Source organism: Desmodus rotundus, chromosome 2 (assembly GCF_022682495.2).
Source record: "Desmodus rotundus isolate HL8 chromosome 2, HLdesRot8A.1, whole genome shotgun sequence".
NCBI lineage: Eukaryota > Metazoa > Chordata > Mammalia > Chiroptera > Phyllostomidae > Desmodus > Desmodus rotundus.
The window spans coordinates 107,078,830-107,103,373 of record NC_071388.1 but is presented as its reverse complement, the minus strand read 5'-3'; the positions used below and the strand labels follow the sequence as shown (position 1 = coordinate 107,103,373).

The 24,544-nt window shown below is 37.9% G+C and overlaps 1 protein-coding gene and 1 long non-coding RNA gene across 7 annotated transcripts in view; one reads left to right on the top strand and one right to left on the bottom strand.

The window, feature by feature from the left end:
• IQSEC1 (IQ motif and Sec7 domain ArfGEF 1) overlaps nt 1-24,544 on the bottom strand; it is a 526,249-nt gene that overhangs the window by 323,330 nt on the left and 178,375 nt on the right. The window lies entirely within an intron of this gene.
• LOC123478440 (uncharacterized) overlaps nt 9,114-24,544 on the top strand; it is a 40,936-nt gene continuing 25,505 nt past the window's right edge. Inside the window, exon 1 of the long non-coding RNA XR_006653641.3 lies at nt 9,114-9,246. This is a non-coding gene — a long non-coding RNA (uncharacterized lncRNA). The remainder of the gene's footprint in view (nt 9,247-24,544) is intronic.

Sequence of the window (24,544 nt, the reverse complement as noted above, 5' to 3'; positions counted from 1 at the left end):
AGCAACACACTTATACTAGGGAATTTTAACACCCTTCTGTCAACAGTGGATAGATAGTCAAAAAAAAAAATCAACAAGGACATTCAGGCATTAATGCCCGAGATCAATGGACTTAACTGATATATAGAGAACCTTTCATCTCAAAGAAGCAAAACACTCATTCTTTTCAAATGCACATGGAATATTTTCAAAGGTAGACAACATGCTAGGACACACAACAAGCCTCGACGAGTTCAAGAAAACTGAAGTCATATCAAGCATTTTCTCACACTGCAAAGGCCTGAAACTACAAACCAACTTCAAGGAAAATCTAAAAAACACTCAAACTCATGGACATTGAATAGCATTATATTAAACAATGAATGGGTTAAAAATGACATCAAGGAAGAAATTAAAAAGCTTCTGGAAACAAATAAAAATGAACTCACAACAGTCCAAACTTATGGGACACAATGAAGTCACTCCTGAGAGGGAAGTGCATAGCAATACAAGCCTACCTATAAGAGAAATATTTCAAATAAACAACCTACCCTACATCTACAAGAACTGGAAGAAAAACAACAAAGTCCACAGCAGTAGAAGGAAGGAAATAACCAAGATCAGAGCAGAATTAAATGACTAAAAGAACAATCCCAATAATCAATAAATCTAGGATCTGGTTCTTTGAAAAGATAAACAAAATTGACAAGCTTTTAAGCAGACTCATCAAGAAAAAAAGAGAGAGGACCCAAATGAACAAAATCAGAAATGAAAGAGGAGAGAATATAACTGTTACCATAGAAATATAAAGGAGTGTAAGAAATTACTACAAACAGCTATATGAAAGAAATTGGAAACCTGGGTGAAATGGACAGAGTTCTAGAAAAATATGATCTTCCAAAACTGAATCAAGAAGAATCAGAAAGTCTGCACAGACCTATAACAGCTGGTGAAATCGAAGCAGTAATCAAAAAAACTCCCAGGACACAAAAGCTCTGGGCCAGACGGTTTCACAGGAGAATTTTACAAAACATTTAAGGAAGAGCTAACCCCTATCCTCCTCAGAATATTGTAAAATATACAAGAAGACAGAACACTCCCAAATATTTTTTATGAAGCCAGCATCATTCTAATCCCTAAACTCTGGGGATTAAGGACAAAACAAAGAAAGAAAACTACAGGCCAGTATCTCTGAAAACATAGATGCTAATCTCCTCAACAAAATATCAGAATACCGATATTTTTTAATGTATCCAGCAATACATTAAAAAGATCATACGCCATGATCAACTGGGATTCATCCAAGGGATGCAAGGATGGTACAATAGTTGCAATTCAATAAACACAATATATCACATAAACAAAAGGAAAGACAAAAATCACATGATCATATCAATAGAAGTGAAGAAAGCATTTGATAACACATAACACCCATTTATGATAAAAACACTCAGCAAAGTAGGAGTAGAGTGAGCATATCTCAACATAATAAAGGCCATATACAAGAAACCTACAGCCAACACACTCAATGGGCAAAAAATTAAAGCTTTTTCACCAAGATCAGGAACAAGACAAGGATGTCTGCAGTCACCACTTCTATTCAACATAGTATTGGAAGTCCTGGCCAAGCATTCAGACAAGAAAAAGAAAAAAAAGGCATCCAAAGTAGAAAGGAGGAAGCAAAACTGTCATTGTTTGCAGATGACATGATAGTGTACATGGAAAATCCTATGGATTCCAGCAAAAAACTACTCAACCTAATAAGTGAATTTCACGTAACAGCAGGATACAAAGTCAACATTCAGAAATTACAGGCATTTTTGTACACCAATAATGAAATTTCAGAAACAGAAATCAGGACAAAAACCCCATTTGATACAGCAACAAGAAAAATAAAGTACCTAGGAATAAACCTAACCAAGGTGGTAAAAGACCTGTACTCAGAATACTATGCGACACTGAAGAAAGAAACTAAGGAAGAGACAAATGGAAGCATGTACCATGCTCATGGATCAGAAGAATTAACATCACCAAAATGTCCACACTACCCAAAGCAATTTATAGATTCAACACAATCCCTAATAAAATACCAATGACATATTTCACAGACATAGAACAAACATTTCAAAAATTTATATGGAACCATAAGTGACCCTGAATAGCAGCAGTGATTTTCAGAAAGAAGAACAAAGTAGGAGGGATCACAATACCTGATATCAAACTATATTACAAGTCCATAGTAATCAAAACACTCTGGTTCCTGGCATAAGAACAGACACATAGATGAACGGAACACATTAGAGAGTCCAGAAATGAACCCAAGTCTCTATGGTCAATTAATATTTGATAAAGAGGGCAGAAGCATAAAATGGAATAAAAAGAGCCTCTTCAACAAATGGTGTTGGGAGATCTCAACAGCTATATGCAAAAAAAAAAAAAAAAAAAAAAAAAGAAGAAGAAGAAAAAGAAAAAAGAAACCCAAGCACCAACATACACAATACACAAAAATAAACTCAAGGTGGATAGAAGACTTAAACATAAGACACAACACCATAAAAGTCCTTGAGAAAAACATAGGCAGGAAAATCTCATATTCCGCTCAGTAATATTATCACTGATATGTCACCTAGAGCAAGGAACATAAAGAATAAACAAATGGGACTTTATCAAGATAAAAAGCTTCTGCATGGCTAAAGAAAACATCAGCAAAGTGAGAAAGGAACCAACCATATGGGAAAATGTATTTGCAAATGATACCTCTGATAAGGGTTTGATCTCCAAAATATATAAAGAACTCACATGACTGCACTCCAGGAACACAAACGACCCAAATAAAAAAATGGGCAAAGGACCTGAGCAGACACTTCTTCAAGGAGGACATACAGAGGGTCCAGAGACATATGTAAGGGTGCTCAGCATCACTATCCATCAGAGATGCAGGTTAAAACCGCAATGAGATACCAGTCACTTCACACCAGTCAAAATGGCCACCATAACCAAATCAACAAACAAGTGCTGGCAAAGTTGTGGAGAAAGGGAACCCTAGTACACTGTTGGTGGGAATGCAGACTGGTGCAACCACTGTGGAAACCAGTATAGGATTTACTCAAAACACTAAAAATGGAACTCCCTTTTGACCTGACAATTCCACTGCTGGAACTATACCCTAAGAACCCTGAAACACTAAGTTGAAAGTACCTATGCACCCCAGTGTTCATAGCAGCACAACTTACAATAGTCAAGTGTTGGAAGCAACCTAAGTGCCCATCAGTAAATGAGTGGATCAAATAACTATGGTCAATTTACACAGTGGAATACTACACAGCAGAAAGATAGAAGGAGCTCCAACCGTTCACGATAGCATGGATAGATCTGGAGAGCATGATGTTACATGAAATAAGCCAGGTGGTGAAAGACAAATAGTATATGATCACATGTGTAAGTGGAACCTAATCAACTAAGAAAACAAGGAAGTGAAATATAACCAGAGACATTGAAATAAAGAACAAACTGACAGTAACCAGAGGGGAGTGGGGAGGGGATAATGGGGAAAATACAGGAAGGGTCGTCAAGAAATATATATAAAGGACAGATGGACAAAGCTATAGGGGGTAGGATTAAGGGTGGGAGGTGGGGATGGGTGAGGCAGGGGGAGTGGTCATGGGAAAATGCAGACAACTGTACTTGAAAAACAATAAATAAGAAAATAATGTGGTGTAGTTTCATTCTTGCACATGTATTTAGCCAGTTTTCCAAACACCATGCATTGAAGACACTCTCTTTACCATACTGTATATATTTGCCTTCTTTGTCATAGACTAATTGACCACAGAAGAGTGAGTTTTCTTCAGGGTTATTTATTCTGTTCCATTGACTTATGTGTCTGTTTTTATGCCAGTACCATGCTGTTTAAATTAGTATAGCCTTGTAGTATAGTTTGATATCAGGTAGTGTGATGCCTCCAACTTAGTTCTTTTTCAAGATTTCTTTGGCTCTTTGAAGTCTTTTGTGTTTTAGTTCTGTGAAACATGCCATTGGGAATCTGAGAGGAATTGCATTAAATCTGTAAATAGCTTTGGGTAGTATGGATATTTTAATGATCTTAATTGTTCTTAATCACTGTAGAGCCTTACATTCATTTGCATCTTCAATTTCTTTCTTCCATGTCTTACAGTTTACTGAATATCAGTCTTTCACCTCCTTCATTAAATTTATTCCTAGGTATTTTGTTCTTTTTAATGCAATTTTAAGTGGGATTGTTTAATTAAATTTTTTACTGATAGTCATTATGGATAAAAATGCAACTGATTTCTGAATATATTTTATCTTGATACTTTACTGAACATATTTATTAGTTCTAATAGATTTTTGGTGGAATCTTTAATGAGCTCTCTATATAGTATCATGCTATCTGCAGATGAAAGTTTGACTTCTTCCTTTCCAATTTGGATGCCTTTTCTTTTTTTTTAAATCTCGTTTCATATCTGTGCCCAGGATTTCCAATGCTATCTTGAATAAAAGTGGTGAAAGTGACATCCTTGTCTTGTTCCTGATCTTACAGAAAAAGCTGTTCAGCTTTTCATCATTGAGTGAGATGTTAGCTGTGGGGTTGTTATGTATGGTCTTTATTTTGTTGAGGTATGTTCCCTTTATCCCCACTTTGCTGAGAGGTTTTTTTTTAAAGATTTTATTTATTTATTTTTAGAGAGAAGAGAAGAGAGAGAGAAAAAGAGGGAGAGAAACATCAATGTGTGGTTGCCTCTCACATGCCTCCTACTGGGGACCTGGCCCACAACCCAGGCAGGTGCCCTGACTGGGAATTGAACGAGCAATCCTTTGGTTCATGGTCAGGCATTCAATATACTGAGTTATACCAGCTAGGACTGCTGAGATTTTTTTTTATCATAAATGGACTTTGGGTTTTGTTAAATGCTTTTCCTGCATCTATTAACATGATCATATGATTTTTAGCCTTCAGTATGTTTCTACAGTGTATCATGTTGTTTTGCAGATATTGAACCAATCTTGTATTGCAGGAACAAATCCCACTTGATCATGGTGAGTGGTCTTTTTAATGCTGAATTTTGTCTGCTAATATTTTTGTTGCAGATTTCTGCATCTATATTCATCAGGGATATAGGCCTACAACTTTCTTCTCCTTCTTCCTTCTCCTTCTTCTTCCTTCTTCTTCTTCCTTCTCCTTCTTCTTCCTTCTACTTCTTCTTCCTCCTCCTCCTCCTCCCTCCTCCCCCCTCCCCCCTCCCCCTCCCCCCCCTCCTTCTTCTTCTTTTGTGTAGAGGCTTTGTCTGGTTTTGGTATCAGGGTAAGTCTTAACAGGTAAAAGTTGTTTGGGGATCCTTTCTTCATCTTTCATTTTTGAGAACTATTTGCCAAGAACAGTATTAAGTCTTTGAATGTTTGGTAAATTTCCTGTGAAACCATCTGGCGTAAGAATTTTATTTGTTGAAAGTTTTTTGATTACTAATTTGATTTTGTTAGTACTTACTGGTCTGTTCAGATTTTCTCTTTTTTTCCTGATTCAGTATTGAAAGATTATGTTTCTAGGGATTTATCCATTTCTTCCCAGTTGTCCAATTTGTTGGCATATAGTTGTTCACAGTATTTTCTTACAATTATCTGCATTTCTGTGTTGTCAGTAGTTACTTCTCCACTTTCATTTCCGATTTTATTTATTTGGATGCCCTCTTTTTTTAATGAGTCTGGCTAAAGATTTGTTAATTTTGTTTCTGTTTTAACGATTCTGCTCTTGGTTTAACTGACCTTTTTAAAAGCTCTATTTTTGTTCTGACATTTATAATTTCCTTTCCTCTACTTTAGGTTTTGTTTTTCACTTCTTTTTCTAGTTCCTTTTGTTGTAAAGTTAGATTGTATATTTGAGGTTTTTCTTTTCCTTAAGATCAGCATAAATTGTTATGAACTTCCCCTCTTAGAACTGCTCTGGCTGTGTGCCATAGATTTTGGGGTCATTGTGCTTTCATTTTCATTTGTCCCAAAATGTCTTCTGATTTCTTCCTTGACCTTGTTAATCTATTCATTGACTACGAACATATTTAGCCTCCAAGTGCTTGTGTGTTTTTCAGTTTTTATTTGTTGTTACTTTTGAATTTCATATGATTGTGATAGGAAAATTTCCCTGATATGGTTTCAATCTTCTCAAATTTGAGACTTCCTTTGTGGCCTAACATGTGCTCTCTCCTGGAAAATATTCCATGTACACTTGAAAAGAATATATATTCTACTGCTTTGGGGTCAAGTGCCTTAAAAATACCAAGTAAATTAATCTGGTGTAATGTTCCATTTAAGGCCACTGTTGCCTGTTTATTTTCTGTCTATTCTATGATCTATTCATTGATGTTGGTGGGGGCATCAAAATCTCCTACTATTATTGTCTTCCTATTGCTCTATCAGTTTATGTCTGTCAATATTTTCTTCATATGTTTAGGTGCTGCTACTTTGAGTGCATAGACGATTACAACACGATTGTGTTTCTTATTGGATTGATCTCTTTATCATTATGAAATGCCTTTCTTTGTCTCTTGTTATAGCCTTTTTTTAAAGTCTATTTTGTCTTATATAACTATTGCTACCCCTGCTTTTTACTCTTATCAATTGCATGAAATACCTTTTTCTATTTCTTTACTTTCAGTCTCTATGTGGCTTTCTATCTGAAGTGGGTCTCTTGGAAGCAGCATATGTACAGGGTTGGTTTTTTTTTTAATCCATGTCTTTACCTTATGTCTTTTGATTAGAACACTTAGTCCATGTACATTTAATTATTGATAGCTTATGTAGTTATTTCCAATTTATTGTTTCCTGAATTGTTTTATGGTTACCCTGTTCCTTACTTATTTTTTTGTTCTCTTGTATGTTGATGACTTTTTATAATGTTGTTTAGATTCCTTTTTCTGCATTTCTTGTATAAAGTTTTGTTTGTGAATACCATCTGCTTCATGCTATGGTTATAGCAGTCTATTTTAAGTTTATGGTTGTTTAAGTTTGGGCACATATAAAATCACTTCAATATTTATGCATGCTCTCCACATTTATGTTTTTGTTATTTTATACTTATTGTGTTTGTGTATCCCCCTTGATTTATTGCCGTAATTACACGTGCTCTTCCTACTTTTGTCTTTTAACCTTTGTAACAGATTTCTAATTAGTTGATCTACTGTTCTTACTGTTTGCCTTTGTCAATGAGAATTTTTCTTTTCTGTATTTTCTTATTTATATTTTGGGTCTTTATCTCTTTAACATTTCTTGTAATACTGGCTTAGTAGTGATTAATTCTTTTAGCTTTTGTTGTGTGAGAATCTCTATTTCTCCTTTGATTCTAAATAATAACCTTACTGGACTGATCAATCTTGATTGCAGGACCTTGCTTTCCATCACTTCAAATATATCATGATAATCCCTTCTGGTCTGCAAAATTTCTATTGATAAATCAGCAGATAATCTTATGGGAGCTCCCTCATATGTAACTAATTGCTCTTATCTTGCTAGTTTTACAAGTAGATTCTTTGTCTTTGGCATTTTAATTATGATATGTCTAGGTGTCGGCTTCTTTGGGTTCTTCTTGTTTGGGACTTTCTATACTTCCTGGACTCTGTTGATTTCTTTTGCAGATTAGGGAAATTTTCAGCCAGTGTTTTTTAAAAATAGACTTTTGAGCCCCTTCTCTCTCACTTCATGTTCTTGTATCCCTATGATGTAAGTGTTGGTATGCTTGATGTTGTCCAAGAGGTTCCTTAAATTATCCTCATTTTTTAAAAATCATTTCTTTTAGCTGCCCCAATTGGGTATTTTCTACTACCTTTTCTTCCAGATCACTGATTTGATCCTCTGCTCCATCTAATCTACTATTGATTCCCTCTAGTATATTCTTCATTTCAGTTATTGTATCCTTCATTTCTGACTAGTTCTTTTTGTTTTTTAAGCTCCTTTTTACGTTTTCTATCTCCTGACTGAAGTTCTCAATTGAGTTCATCTATTCTTCCCCTGAGTTCATTGAGCATCCTTATAACCAGTGTTTTGAACTCTGTATCTAGTAGATTTCTTGTCTGTGTTTCTTTTAGTTCTTTTTTTTTTTTGGAGTTTTGTTCTGTTTGTACATTTGGGCAAGTTTCTTTCTCTCCTCATTTTGGCTGACTTCTTGTGTTTGTTTCTTTTTATTAGGCCGATCTGTTATGTCACTACATCTACCAGTTTTTGCAGAGCAGCCTATGTAAAAAATGTCCTGTGGTGCCCAGTGGTGCAGCCTGTGGTCATCTGAGCTTAGCTCCAGAGTGGCCCTGTGTGGATTTGTGTGTGCCTTCCTGTTGTAGTTGAGTCTTAATTTTTGTTGGCACCTCAGTGAGTAGCGTCAACCCTTGGGCTTACTGGTTATCATGTGGACAAGGTGTTGTGTGGGGGCTGTCCCTATAGAGTAGAAGTTGCTTTAGTAAGGGTCTGCTGTCAAACAAGTCTGCCATTGGATATGTCATTTGTGGTGCTGGTTGGGTGGTGCTCTGGTATGGTCTGAAGCTGGCCCCTGGGTGTGTTGGCTCTAGAGGAGCTTCACATGTGCTTTGGTGTAGGTCAGTGATTTTCAACATTTTTCACCTTAGGGCACACATAAACTAATTACTAAAATTTTGAGGCACATACAAAATATTTTTTGCTTATCTGACAAAAAATAGGTATAATTTTGATTCATTCACATTGGATGGCTATTGTTGTGTTAGCTGTTGTCATTTTTCTCTTGTTGTTTAACAATCTAAGGCAACAACTTTCAACCTTTTTTATCTTGTGGCACACATAAACTAATTACTAAAATTCTGCAGCACGCCAAAAAAAACATCTATTTTCGCCAATCTGACAAAAAAATAGGTATAATTTTGATTCATTCACACTGGACAGCTATTGTTGTGCTGGCATTTTTTTATTTGACAATCTAAGGGAAAAGAGGCCAGTGTGCTGACTAAACAGTCAAGCATTGCATGTTTTTAAAATTCACATGGCATACCAGTTGAAAATCGCTGGTGTAGTGGGTAATGTCAGCAGTTGCTTGTGCTGGACTTGGATCCACTTAGCAGGTGCTAAAAAGTGATTTGTGGTTTGTTTTTTTTGTGCTTGGAGGTGCCTGGGAGAGGCGATGCTGTGAATTGTACCAGGCTTATGGACACCTAGTTGAAGCTATGTTCCAGGCCAAGACAGACCACTGCTTATGCCAGGCTTGGGGCCACCTGATGGAAGAGATAATGCAATGAGGTCAGTCACTACTTGGAGCCACATAGCAAAAGCCATAGTGAATGTTAGAAGAGGCTTGGACCCATTTGGTGTTTTGAGTGGGGTAGGGTCTCAGGGAAAGAGTAGGGTGGGGCGAATAGTGAGAGGAAGGTTTATGAAGAATATAGATTTGGTATCCACCTACACTGAGCTTGCTAGGTGGGGGAAGATCTCAACAAAGGGACAATGGTGCCTATCAGCACTTCTGTCCAAAAAGGGAATTGCTCTGAATGCTGCTCCTGATCCCTCACCCTGAAGTTACTTGATTTCTTCCCTCCTTGTACATACCTGGTGATTTTCCAACTGCTGTCCCTATACTAGAGCTCAGAGCCAGTGAGTTTGTGAGTGAGGGAATCTGTGCCAGGGCCCCTTAAGAGATTTGCCTCAGTCACCAGCAGCCCTCTGTCCTTCTCAGTTGCAAACTCTTCTGGTTTTCACAGCCATATGTTATAGGAATTCCTCAACCTGGAACTGGTGCCTCAGGCTAGTGAGCCTGGTGTGGAACTAGCCCATTCCATGCCTCTGCCCTTCCTATCAGTCTGATAGTGGCTTCTTTATAACCTTAGTTATAGGAATTCTATTCAAATAGTCTTCATTGGTTCTCAGTGATGGTTGTCCTATAATATACTTTCAATTTTGATGTGGTTGTGGGAGAAGGTGAGCACATTTTTACTGGAAGGCTTGAGGGTTTTTTAAATCATAAATTCACTGGATTTACTGGACACTGGATTTTTCTCCATCACTGATATGATCATATGATTTTTTCTTTAGCTTGTTGAGATGGTGGATTACATTGATTGCATATTGAACCAGCCTTGCATATCTGAAATAAATCCCATTTAGTCATGGTGTAAATAATTTTATATATTATTGGATTAGATTTGCTAGTTTTTGTTGGGTTTTTTTAGAATTTTTACATCTATATTAGTAAGAAATTCAGGTCTGTAGTTTTCTTTTGTATTAATACTTTCAATTTTGGTATCAGATAACACAGGTATCATAGAATGACTTAAAAATCTCATATTCACTTTTCTGAAAGAATTTGTATAGAATTGGTATTATTTCTTATCTAAATGTTTGGTAGAGTTCACCAATATAACCATTTAGGCCTAGAGTTGTTTTTATGAGATTTTAAAATACAATTTCAATTTCTTTGGTAGATAGAAAGCTATTTAGGTCACGTATTTCTTCTTGAGTGAGATTTCTTGATTTGTGCCTTTCATGAAATCTATACATTTCAGTTAAATTTTTAAATTATTGCCTTTCATAGTAGTTTCTTATTGTCCTTTAAATATCTTTCAAATCTGTACTGATGTAATTGTTTTTATTGATATTGTTGTATCAGTAAGTTCTGTCTTTTCTCTTTTTCCCTGGATTAGTCTGTCTTAAGGTTTACTATTTTATTGATCTTCTCAAAGAACCAAGTTTTGGTTTCATTTATTTTCCCTACTGTTTTTCTGTTTCAGGTTTTATTGATTGCTACTCTGATATTCATGCTGCCTTCTTTCTACTTACTTTGCTTTTACTTTATGAAATATATTTTAATAACTTCTACTTTTTAGTTATTTATTACAAATGTTCCATTTTCCATGTTCCATTTTCAATCTCCATCATCCAGCCCACACCCCAACTTCCATAGTCAATCCCCACACTGTTCTCCATGCCTGTGGGTCCTTTGCCTGTATGTTCTTTGACTAATCCCTTCAACTTTCTTTCAATCAATCCCCATCTCTCCCCTCCCTTCTTACATCTGTCAGTCTATGCTGTGATTTCATGCCTCTGGTTCTATTTTGCTCATTAGTTTATTTCATTCATTAGATCCCTCTTATAATAGAGATTATATCATATTTGTCTTCCACCAACTCATTTCACTTAGCATATAGTCTCCATTTCCATCCATGCTGTTGCAAAGAGCAGGTGTTCCTTCTTTCTTTCTGCTGCCTAGTATTCCATTGTGTACATGTACCATGGTTTTTTTTGATCCACTCATCTAATGATGGGCATGTAGGCTATTTCCAAATCTTGGCTATTATAAATAGCCCTGTTATGGACATAGGGGTGCATAAACACTTTTAAATTGGTGTTTCAGGATTCTTAGGGTATACTCCCAGTAGTGGAATTGCTAGGTCAAAAGGCAGTTCCATTTTTAGTTTTCTGAGGAAATTTCATACTGTTTTCCACACTGGCCACACTAGTCTGCATTCCCACCAACAGTGCACTAGGGTTCCCATTTCTCCACATCCACTCTAGTACTTGTTGTTGATTGATTTATTAATGGTAGCCATTTGGGCAGGTGAAGTGATACTGTGGTCTTAATTTGCATCTCTCTGATGGCTAGTGGTGAGCATTTTTTTGGTTGTCTATGAGCCACCTGTATGTCCTCCTTGGAGAAGTGTCTATTCAGGTCTTTGCCCATTTTTTAATTGTATTGTCTCCCTGGTGTTGAATTGTGTGGGTTCTTTATATATTTTGGAGATTAAACCCATCTGATGTGTCGTTGGCAAACATGTGCTCCCATACAGCCAGTTCCCTTTTCATTTAGATGATGGCTTCTTAAACCCTGCAGAATCTTTTTAATTTGATGTAGTTCCATTTGTTTATTTTTCTTTACTTCCCTTGCCTTAGGAGATATATTGGAAAAATACTGCTACACTAGTTATCTAAAATTTTCCTGCCTATATTTCTGGTAGGATTTTAATTGTATCCTGACTTATACTTTAAGTCTTTAATCCACTTTGAGTTATTCTGGTGGGTGGTGTAAGTTAGTGGTCTAGTTTCTTTTTTCTTTTTCTTTTTGCATGTGCCAGTCCAATTCTCCCAACACCACTCAGTGAAGAGACTGTCTTTACTCCACTGTATGCTCATGCCCCCTGTGTCAAATATTAATTGACCATAAGACATGGATTTATTTCTGTGCTCTCTATTCTATTCCATTAACCTGTGTGTATGTTCTTATGCCGGTACCAGACTGTTTTGATTACAGTGGCCTTTTAGTATAGTTGGATATCAGAGTGGTGATCCCTCCAACTTTGTTCTTCTTTCTCAAGATACTGAGGCTATTTGTGGTCTTTCTTTGGTTCCACATGAATTTTTGTTCTAGATCTGTGAAGTATACCATTAATATTTTAATATGAATTGCATTGAATCTATAGATTGCTTTGGATAGTATGGACATTTTAATTATGTTCCAATCCATGAACAAGGTATATGCTTCCTTTATTTGTATCTTCCTCAATTTCTTCCTTCAGTGTTCTACAGTTTTCCAAATACCTCCTAAGTTAAGTTTATTCCTAGATACTTAATTTTGCTGCTATAGTAAATGAGTTTTCTTAGTTTCTCTTCCTGTTGGTCCATTGCTGGTGTACAAAAATGCTATAGATATCTTAATATTCACTTTACATCCTGCTATTTTGCTGAAATCACTTATTAGGTTGAGTAGTGTTTTGGTGGAGCCTACAGGGTTTTCTATGTACATTATCATGTCATCTGCAAACAGGGACAGTTTTACTTCCTCCTTCCCAATATGGATGCCTTTTTTTTATTCTTCTTGTCTGATCACTGGGGCTAGGACATCCAGTACTATATTGAATATCAATGGTGAAAGCCTACACCCTTGTGTTGTTCCTGATCTTAAGGGAAACCCTTTTAGTGTTTGCCCATTGAGTATGATGTTGGCTGTAGGTTTCTAATATATGGCCTTTAATATATTGAGGTATCCTCCCTCTACTCCCACTTTGCTGAGTTTTTTATAATAAATGGGTGCTGTACCTTATCAAATGCTTTTTCTGCATCTATTGATATGATCATGTGATTTTGTCTTTCCTTTTGTTTATGTGATGTGTCACATTTATTGATTTGCAAATATTGTACCATCCTTGCATCCCTGGGATGAATCCCACTTGATTTTGGTGTATGATCTTTTTAATGTATTGCTGGATCTGGTTTGCTAGTATTTTGTTGAGGATTTTAGCATCTATTTTCATCAGAGATATTGGCCAGTAGTTTTCTTTCTTTGTTATTTCTTTACCTGGTTTGGGGATTAGGATAATACTGCCTTCTAAAAAGAGTTTGGGAATCTACTTTGTTCTTGAAATTTTTGGAATAGTCTGAGGATAGGTGTTAGTTCTTCTTTGAGTGTTTGCTAAATTCTCTGGTGAAGCCATCTGGTCCAGGGCTTTTGTGTGCTGGGAGTTTTTTGATTACTGCTTCCATTTCGCTAGTTGTTATTGGTCTATTCAGGTTATCTGCTTCTTATGGATTCAGTTTGGAAGATTACAAGTCTCTAGAAATCTACCCATTTCAACCAGGTTGTCCATTTCTTACAATCCTTTCTGTATCTGTGGTATTGGTTGTTACTTCTCCACTTTCTTTTCTGATATTATTTATTTGGGTCCTCTTGTTTTCTTTGTGAGTCTGGCTAATGGTTTGTTAAGAACCAGCCCCTGGATTCATTGATCCTTTGAACTGTCTTTTTAGTCTCTCTGTCATTTAATTCTGCTATGATCTTGATTATTTCCATCCTTCTACTCACTCTGGGTTTTGTTGTTGTTCCTCTAGTTCTTTTAGATGAAAGGTGAGGTTGTTTGTTTGAGATTTTTTCTATATACTTTAGGTAGGCATATATTGCTATGAACTTCCCTCTCAGAACTGCCTTTGCTGTGTCCCATAGGTTTTGCATTGTTTTGTGTCCATTTTCATTTGCTTCCAGATACTTTTTGATTTCTTCCTAGACCTCATTGTTATTCCACTCATTATTTAACAACATGTTATTCAGTCTCCAGTATTCAAATGTTTTTGAGTTTTTTCTTGAGGTTTTTCGTTTCAAGCCATTGTGATCTGAGAAGATGTTTGGTATGATTTCAATTTTCTTGAATTTGTTAAGGCTTGTTTTGTGTCCTACTATGTGGTCTATCTTTGAAAATCATCCATGTACATTTGAGAAAAGTGTATATTTTGCTTCTTTGGGGTGCAGAGTTCTGTAAATAAAAATTAAGTCCATTTGATCTAGAGTATCGTTCAATATCACAATATCCTTATTTATTCTTTGTTTGAAAGACCTATTCATTGTTGACAGTGGGGTGTTAAAATCCCCTACAATGACTGTTCCGTGGCCTATCTCTTTTTTAAAGTCTTCCAAGATTGTCTTCATATATTTATGTGCTCCTATATTGGGTGCATATATGTTTGTAACAGTTATATCCTCTTGTTGGACTACTCCCTTAAGTATTATATAGTGACCATGTCTCTTGTTATGGTCTTGTTTTGAAGCCTATTTTGTCTGATATAAGTGTTGCTGCCCCAGCCTTTTTTTTTCCATGTCCATTTGCTTGGAATATTTTTTTCTATCCCTTCATTTTCAGCCTGTGTAAATCTTTTGTTCTGAGGTTAGTCTCTTGTAGACAGCATATATGTGGATTTTGTTTTCTTATCCATTCAGCTACACTATATCTTTTGATAGGAGCATTTAAGCCATTTATCTATAAGGTTATTATTGATAGGTATTTATTCATTGTCACTTTTCCCCTTTGTACCTGTGTTCTTCTCTATTTCTTCTTCTTACAGCAGTCACTTTAGCATCTCTTGCAATGCTGACTTGGTGGAGATGTACTGTTTTCACTTTGTCTGTCTAGGAAGCTCTTTATTTCACCTTCCACTTTAAAGGAGAGCTTCGCTTGATATAGTAGTATTTGTTGTAGACCCTTGCTTTTCATTACTTGGAATATTTCATACCAATCCCTTCTGACTTGCAGTGTTTCTGTTGAGAAATCAACTGATAGCCTTATCGTGGCCCCTTTGCGTATTGCTAGCTATTTCTCCTTTGCTGCCTTTAAGATTCTCTCTTTACCTTTAAATTTTGCCATTTTGATTTAATGTGTCTTGTAGTGGGCTTCTTTGGGTTCATCTCGATTCGGACTCTCTATTACTTCCTGGACTGGCATGAGTTTTTCACTCAGCAAGTTAGGGAAGTTGTCTGTCATTTTTTCAAAGAGGTTTTCTATCCCTTCCTCCTTTTCTTTTCCTTTAGGTATCCCTATGATGTGAATATTGTTACATTTCATGTTGTTCCAAAGTTCCCTTAAACTATTCTCATTCTTTTTTAGTCTTTTTTCATTTCGTTGCTCTCAATGGGTATTTTATCTGCCTTGCCTTCCAACTCACTGATTTGACCCTCTGCTTCATCTATCCTGCTTTTAATTCCTTCTAGTGTATTCTTCATTTCAGATATTGCACTCTGCATTTCCAACTGGTTCTTATTCAAGGTTTGAATGTCCCTTTTCATGCTGATGTAATTTCCTCTAAGTTCCTTGTAGTTCTCACTAAGTTCCTTGAGCATCCTTATAAGAGTTACTTTGAACTTTGTCTGATAAATTGCTTGCTTCAATTTCATTTAGCTGTTTTTCTGGAGATTCCTCCATTTATTTTTGTTTGGTGGTTGTTTCTTTGTCTCATCATTTTAGTTGGCTCATTGTGTTTATTCTTATGTAACAGATTGATATGCTTTAACTCTCTGTTTTGTGGAGTGGCCTTATGTGTTAGGAGTCCTGGGGACCCAATGTTGCAGACTCCTTGGTCTCCTGATCTGGATGCTCTAGATATGTCCTTTGTGTGGGTTTGTGGACTCTCCTATTGTATTTGGGTCCTGATTGTTATTGGCCTGTTCATTGGTGGCAACTGCCCTCTGTCTGGCTGACTAAGGGGCTTAACCCCTACCACATCTTGTACGTTGTTGTATAGGTGCTGGCAGATCAAAGAAAAAAAGAAACACAAAAAGAACACCAAAACAAGTAACCTCCTCCCCCAACCACCACTGCAATTCAATGACAAGAGAACAAAGAATCATAAATGGGGGGGGAGGCGGGGGCGGAGGTCTGGAATAGCAGAGAAAGGGGAAAAGAAAAAAGAATATGAGAAGACCAAAGGAAATAAGTGATTATGAGATAAGAAAGTAGAAAAGAACTAATACTAGTAATGAATTGAAAGAGGAAAATGGGGAAAAGAAACAGAAAAAGTACCATAAATAATAAAAGGAGAGAGGAAAGGAACAATGGAGTAATCAAAGGTAAGAGTAAAATAAAAGAAATGAAAGAGCACAAAAAATAAAAAAAAGAATAGATTAAAATAATAAAAAGGGTATGAAAAAGAAAAAATAGCAAACATAATTTTAAAAAGTACCAAGTAGATGATCTCAGCAGAGTTGGCTGTTTGCCTGCGGGTTTCTCCCTTTTGGATGCCACTCTGATGTTTGCGTATGATGTCAGGTGCAGTCCACATCTGGCCCTCGGCAGCCTGTTTGAAGCTACAATCGACCCATAGTTTGTGGCTGATTCCTCTGGGCTTGGCTGCTCCCTGGGTGGGCCAAGCTGCTCTGCACAGCTGGCCTTTATCAGACCTGGGTCCCAGGGTGTGTCAGTAAATGTCCTAAGTCACTGTATGCTCCACCTCTGCCTGGAGAGGGTTTCTAGGTGTGGGTTGAATCCCCAGTCAGGGCATATGCAGGAGGCAACCTATTGATGTGTCTCTCTCACACCTATTCTCTTTCTCTCTCTCTCATATCAATAGAATATACTCTGTACACATCATCTTGTTTCAAGTCTCATATCATCTGTTTGGTGTGGGATAAGGGACAGAAGAGTCCAGCAGCCAAATTATAACACAGGATGATGAAGAGCACTTGCACCACTCCTTCCCTTAAGTTTCAGCCTCAGGCTCCCACCACTGCTCTCTCGCTGTGGCCACTGAAGCCACTGCTATCCCAGCTGTCTCTCTCCACCCTGGTGTTCCTGGCTCCTCAGCCAATCAGCAGCTTCCTCTGACTCTGAGTCAGACCTTGTCCAGCTCATGATTTCAGCGGCACCCAGGGCCCAGGAGGCAGCAGAGCTCTCACCAGCAAATACTGCAGTCCCTTGACCCTGGCTCCCAGTGGCAGGGTGTGTGGCCCAGCCTAGCATGTAGGGCACAGGGACAAGGCTAGGTGCCGAGTTTCAGCAGCTTCTTCCCAAGGAGGATTTTGTAAATTTCACAAAAGGGCATGTACACTCCAAACTTGCATAGCCAGAAGTACTAGGCCAGGTGGAGGCTTCACCTGGAGAGTCTGGGCTCCCCGTCCCCAAGTGCCTGCACAGACAGACTGATACTCGCACACTTGCACACAGGCACACACATTTGCCCATACATGTACTCTCACATACATTCAACTGTTTTTTCAAGTTGATTGCTCTGTAGATTAGCTACAAAACTGGTCCAGGGCTTAGGGCAACTGTATGGAGCCTCCAGCTACTCTGCAGCCATCTTGGAAACCTTCCCAGAGGAAACTATTCTTTTTCTTAAAAACTAGTTTCTTAATGAAACTAAGTTAATTGATTTGAGATATTTTTTCCAGTAACAGCATATAGTTCCCTAAATTTTCTCCTTCAATCATTCAATTCAAAAGAATTGCTTTGATTTCCTCTTTTAATTATGGGTTCCTTAGAAATGTTTTATTTATTTTCCAAATATTTGGGGATTTTTCCAGAAATATTTATGTTTTTAATGTTTAATTTAATTCCATTGTGTCACAGAAGACACTCTGTATGACTTAAATCCTTTCAAATATATTGATATGAGCTTTATCACCTAGAATTTGGTCGACCTTGGTAAATGTTGTACACGTGAAAAGAATGTGTTGTTGGGTGGAATGTCAAAAAGGTCAAGTTGATTGATTATGTTGTTCAAGCCTTCTATATCCTTACTGATTTCTGTTTACTAGTATTGAAAGAGTAATACTGAAATCTCCAAAAATAATTGTGGATTTGTCTTTTCCTCCTTGCTGTCTTATAAATTTTCTCTTCACATATTTTGAACATCTGTTATAGTGACTTAAAATTGTTATTTTTCTCTTTCTGAATTGATCCCTTAATGATTACGAAATCACCTTGTCTCTAATGATAAATAACCTTCGCTTCAAAACCTACTTTGATATTAATATAGCTACTCCAATATTTTCTTTTAATTAGTGTTAGTTTTCCATCCTTTTTCTTTTAACCTATATATCTTTATATCTAAAGTATTTCTTATAGGTAGTACATATCTCCTGCATTTTAAAAACCTGTAATCTGGGCTTCTGGTCAAGATGGTGGCGTAGGCAGGCATGGCTCACCTCTTCACACAATCACATCAAAATTACAACTAAAATATAGAACAACCATTACTCAGAACTGTCAGAAATTGAGTTGAATGGGTCTGACAAGTATGAAATTAAATAAACCACATACATCAAGACTGGTAGGAGGGGCGCAGATGCAAAATGGGCCGATCTGTCACCCACATGTCGTGGATAAAAATTCGGGAGGGTTATCTCAGGAGTGAGCAGGCCCAGCCCCACACCAGGCCTCCCAGCCCAGGGTTCCAGTAGCAGGAAGATAAATCCCCACAACTTCTGGCTGCAAAAACCAGTGGGGATTGAGTCATTGGAAGAAACTACTGGAGTCCCAAGCAGTTCCTCTTAAGGGATCCACACATGGACTCACCTACCGAGACTCACTGTCTCTGAGCTCCAGAACCAGAGTGGCAGGCTTGAAGGGCACCAGACGCATACTGGGAGAGGCTGAAGTGTCTAGCATCGGGGTAAGTAGCAGCCATTGTCCCTTTTCTAAGCCTTCCTCCTGCACAGCCAGGAAGCCAGCAGGCTGGTGCCCTATTTGAGACTCCATCAACCTGGCTAACACTGTTTGACCCCCACTGGAAATCTCCAGAGACTCTACACCACACAACTTATGGGCCCATTCAAGCTGCTTTTCCACATGAATGGTGGGTCTTGATTCATGCTTCAAAATGTCCCAAATCCTATGAAACAAGCAACAGCTGGCCTCGGTGAGCTATAAGCCAGGCACTAGCAGCAGCCAGATTAGCTTCACTGCTTGGCTCTGCCTGAGAATTTCCAAGTCCAGTACAAGTAGCAGCCTTCTCAGATTGCTTTATAGCTCAGGAAGGGTGGCCCCAGGCAAAACACAGGTGGGGTCTGACCTAAGCCTGCACCACCCAGGACAAGCATACCCAGTGGACAGCTATAGATAAATTCAGAGCAACACCACCCTGCCCCTGCACAGCTGAGCCACCACACAGGGTGGAGGTTGGTGGTCAATGGTCATAGCCAATCCTTGAAGCTGACTGGCCTGGGTAAATCCCTCCCATTGATCTGCCAACAGCAGCAAGGTTCAACTACAAGAGGAGGGTGTACTCAGCCCACACGAAGGTCTTACCTCAAATACCCAGCTTGAGTGATAGGGGAGGCTGTGCCATTGGACCCTACAGGACACCTACATTAGGGCACACTACCAAGAAATGGAGTCAAATCAGCTCTACCTAGTATATAGAAACAAACACAGGGAGGCTGTCAAAATGAGGAGACAAAGAAACATGGCCCAAAGAAACAAATGAAAGAACAGATCAAAACTTCAGAAAAAGAGCTAAATGCAATGGAGATAAGCAAACTATCAGATGCAGAGTTCAAGTGCTGGTTATAAGGATGCTCAAGGAACTTAGTGAGGACCTCAGCAGCATAAAAATGATCCAGTCAGAAATGAAGGATTCACTAATTGAAATATAGAACAATTTATAGGGAAACAACAGTGGAGTGGATGAAGCTGAGAATAAAATCAATCATTTGGAACACAAGGAAGCAAAACAACAACCAATCAGAACAACAAGAAAAAAGAATCCAAAAAAAAATGAGGGTAGTATAAGCAGACTCTGGGACAACTTCAAGAAGTCCAACATTCATATCACTGGGGTGCCAATAGAAGATAAATACAAGACACTGAAAATGTATTTGAAAAAATAATGAAAGAAAACTTCCCTAATTTGGTGAAAGAAATAGACAAGCAAATCCAGGGAGCACAGAGAGTATCAGTGAAGTAGGACACAAAGAGACCACACCAAGATACATCATAATTAAAATGCCAAGGGTTAAAGATAAAGAGATATCTTACAAGTAGCAAGAGAAAAGCAGAGACTTACCTACAAAGAAGTTCCCATAAGACTGTCAGCTGATTTCTCTCTTTTTTTAAATTTTAATTTTGTATTGTTATTCAATTAGAGTTGTGTGCCTTTTCTCGCCATCCCTCCTCCCGAACCCAGCTGAACCCGCTCCCGCCCCCACCTCCACCCTCCCCCTTGATTTTGTCCATGTGTCCTTTATAGTAGTTCCTGTAATCCCCTCTTCCCACTGTCCCCACCCCACTCCCCCCTGGCCACTGCTAGACTGTTCCCCCCCTCAATGTCTCTGGATGTATTTTGTTTGCTTTTTTTCTTCTATTGATTATGTTCCAGTTAAAGGTGAAATCATATGGTATTTGTCCCTCACCGCCTGGCTTATTTCACTTAGCATAATGCTCTCCAGTTCCATCCATGCCGTTGCAAGGGTTATAAGCTCCTTCTTTTTCTCTGCTGCATAGAATTCCATTGAGTAAATATACCATAGTTTCTGGATCCACTCGTTTGCTGATGGGCACTTAGGTTGCTTCCAGTACTTGGCTATTGTAAATAGTGCTGCTATGAACATTGGGGTGCACAGGTTCTTTTGGATTGGTGTTTCAGGGTTCTTAGGGTATAATCCCAGCAGCGGAATTGCTGGGTCAAAGGGCAGTTCCATTTTTAGTTTTCTGAGGAAATTCCATACTGTTTTCCACAGTGGCCTTACCAGTCTGCATTCCCACCAACAGTGCACTAGGGTTCCCTTGTCTCCACATCCCCTCCAACATTTGTTTGTTGATTTGTTTATGTTGGCCACTCTGACTGGTGTGAGATGGTACCTCATTGTGGTTTTAATTTGCATCTCTCTGATGGCCAGTGACGCTGAGTATCTTTTCATATGTCTCTGGGCCCTCTCTATGTTTTCCTTGGAGAAGTGTCTGTTCAAGTCCTTTGCACACTTTTTAATTAGATTGTTTGCCTTCCTGGAATGGAGTCGTGTGAGTTCTTTATATATTTTGGAGATCAGGCCCTTGTCTGAGGTATCAAGGGCAAATATGTTTTCCCATATTGTTGGTTCTCTTTGTATTTTAATGCAGTTTTCTTTAGCCATGCAGAAGCTTTTTATTTTGATGAGGTCCCATTTGTTTATTCTTTCCTTTATGTCCCTTGCTTTAGGGGACATGTCTGTGAGGATGTTGCTGTGTGGAATGTCTGAGATTTTCCTGCCAATGTTTTCCTCTAGGACTTTTATGGTGTTACAACTTATATTTAAGTCTTTTAACCATCCTGAGTTTATTTTTGTGTATGGCGTAAGTTGGTGATCGAGTTTCATTTTTTTGCATGTAGCTGTCCAGATTTCCCAACACCATCTGTTGAAGACGCTGTTTTTGCTCCGTTTTATGCTCCTGCCTCACTTGTCAAATGTTAACTGACCATAGAGACTTGAGTTTATTTCTGGGCTCGCTGTTCTGTTCCATTAGTCTATGTGCCTGTTTTTATGCCAGTACCAGGCTCTTTTGATGACAGTGGCCTTGTAATACATTTTGATATCAGGTACTGTGATCCCTCCTGCTTTGTTCTTTTTTCTCAAAATTGCTGCAGCTATTCGGGGTCGTTTATGGTTCCATATAAATTTCTGAAATGTTTGTTCTATATCTGTGAAATATATCATGGGTACGCTAATAGGGATGGCATTGAATCTATAAATTGCTTTGGGTAGTATGGCCATTTTGATGATGTTAATTCTTCCAATCCATGAACATGGTACATGCTACCATTTGTTTGTATCTTCCTTAATTTCTTTCTTCAGTGTTGTGTAGTTTTCTGAGTACAGGTCTTTTACCTCCTTGGTTAGGTTGATTCCTAGGTACTTTATTTTTCCTGTTGCTATATCAAATGGGATTTTTAACTGTTTTCTGTTTCTGCAGTTTCGTTGTTGGTGTACAGGAATGCCTGTGATTTCTGAGTATTGACTTTGTGTCCTGCTGTTTTGCCAAATTCCTTATTAGGTCAAATAGTTTTTTGGTGGAGTCTATAGGATTTTCCATGTACACTTCATGTCATCTGCAAACAGTGACAGTTTCATTTCCTCCTTTCTAATTTGGATGCCTTTTATTTCTTTTTCTTGTCTGATTGCTGTGGCTAGGACTTCCAATACTATGTTGAATAGGAGTGGTGAGAGAGGGCATCCGTGTCTTGTTCCTGATCTTAGTGGGAAAGCTCTCAGTTTTTGTCCGTCGAGTATGATGTTGGCTGTAGGTCTCTCATATATGGCCTTTATTATGTTGAGGAATGCTCCCTCTATTCCCACTTTGCTGAGTGTTTTTATCAGAAATGGGTGCTGTATATTATCAAATGCTTTTTCCGCATCTATTGATATGATCATGTGATTTTTGTCTTTGCTGTTGTTTATGTGATGCATAACATTTATTGATTAGCGAATATTGTACCATCCTTGCATCCCTGGGATGAATCCCACTTGGTCATGGTGGATGATCTTTTTAATGTATTGCTAGATGCGGTGTGCCAATATTTTGTTGAGAATTTTAGCGTCTATGTTCATCAGCGATATTGGCCTGAAGTTTTCTTTCTCTGTTGTGTCTTTATCTGGTTTTGGGATTAGGATGATGCTGGCTTCATAAAAAGAGTTTCGGAGTCTTACAGCAGTTTGGATTTTTTCCAATAGTCTGTGAGGGATAGGGGTTAGGTCTTCCTTAAATGCCTTGTAGAATTCTCCTGTGAAACCATCTGGTCCAGGGCTTTTGTGTGTTGGCAGTTTTTTGATGACTGGTTCAGTTTCGTCTGCTGTTATTGGTCTGTTCAGGTTTTCTGCTTCTTCTTCATTCAGTGTTGGAAGGTTATATTTTTCTAGAAATGTGTCCATTTCACCTAGGTTTTCAAATTTCTTGGCATACAGTTCTTCATAGTAATTTCTTACAATCCTTTGTATTTCTGTGGTATCAGTTGTAATCTCTCCTCTTTCATTTCTAATTGTGTTTATTTGGATCCTCTCTCTTTTTTTCTTGATGAGCCTACTTAAAGGCTTGTCGATTTTGTTTATCTTTTCAAAGAACCAGCTCCTGGATTCATTGACCCTTAGAATTGTGCTTTTAGTCTCCATGTCATTTGACTCTGCTCTGAACTTGGTTATTTCCTTCCTTCTGCTTGCTCTGGGCTGTCTTTGTTGTTGTTCCTCCAGTTCTTGTAGGCATAGGGTTAGGTTGTTTGTTTGAAATGTTTCTATCTTCTTAAGGTAGGCCTGTATTGCTATGAACTTCCCTCTCAGGACTGCCTTTGCTGTGTCCCATAGCTTTTGGCTTGTTGTGAGTTCATTTTCATGTGTTTCCAGAAAGTTTTTGATTTCTTCCCTAATCTCGTTCTTGACCCATTCATTGTTTAATAGCATGCTATTCAGTCCCCATGATTTTGAGTGTTTTGGGTTTTTTCCTTTGGGGTTGGTTTCTAGTTTCAGTCCCTTGTGGTCAGAGAAAATGCTTGATATGATTTCAATTTTCTTGAATTTGTTGAGGCTTGCTTTACGTCCTATCATGTGGTCTATCTTTGAAAAAGTTCCATGGACACTTGAAAAGAATGTGTATTTTACTTGTTTGGGATGAAAAGCTCTGTATATATCAGTTAAGTCCATTTCCTCTAGGGTATTGTTAAGTGACACAATATCCTTGTTGATATTTTTTTGTTTGGAAGATCTGTCCATTTTTGATAGTGGGGTGTTAAAGTCCCCTACTATAATTGTGTTGCTGTCAACATCTTTCTTGAAGTCCTCCAAGATTTTCTTTATGTATTTGGGTGCTCCCATGTAGGGACATATATATTTACAATGTTTATGTCTTCTTGGTGGATTCTTCCTTTGAGTATTATGAAGTGACCTTCTGGGTCTCTCTTTATGGCCCTTCTTTGGAAGTCTATTTTGTCTGATATGAGTATTGCTACCCCTGGTTTTTTTTCCTGTCCGTTTGCTTGGAAAGTTGTTTCCAGCCCTTCACTTTCAGTCTGTGTACGTCTTTGGGACTGAGATGGGTCTCTTGTAAGCAGCATATGTGTGGGTCATGTTTTCTTATCCATTCAGCTATTCTATGTCTTTTGATTGGAGCATTTTATCCATTTACGTTTAAGGTTATTATCGATAGGTAGTTATTCATTGCCATTTTTTTCCTACCTGTGTTCCTCTGTCTTTCTCTTTTCCTTCCTTTCCTTAAAGCAGTCTCTTTAGCATCTCTTGCAGAGGTGGTTTGGTGGAAGTGTATTCTTTTAGACTTCTTTTGTCTGAGAAACTCTTTATTTGGCCTTCTATATTGATTGAGAGCCTTGC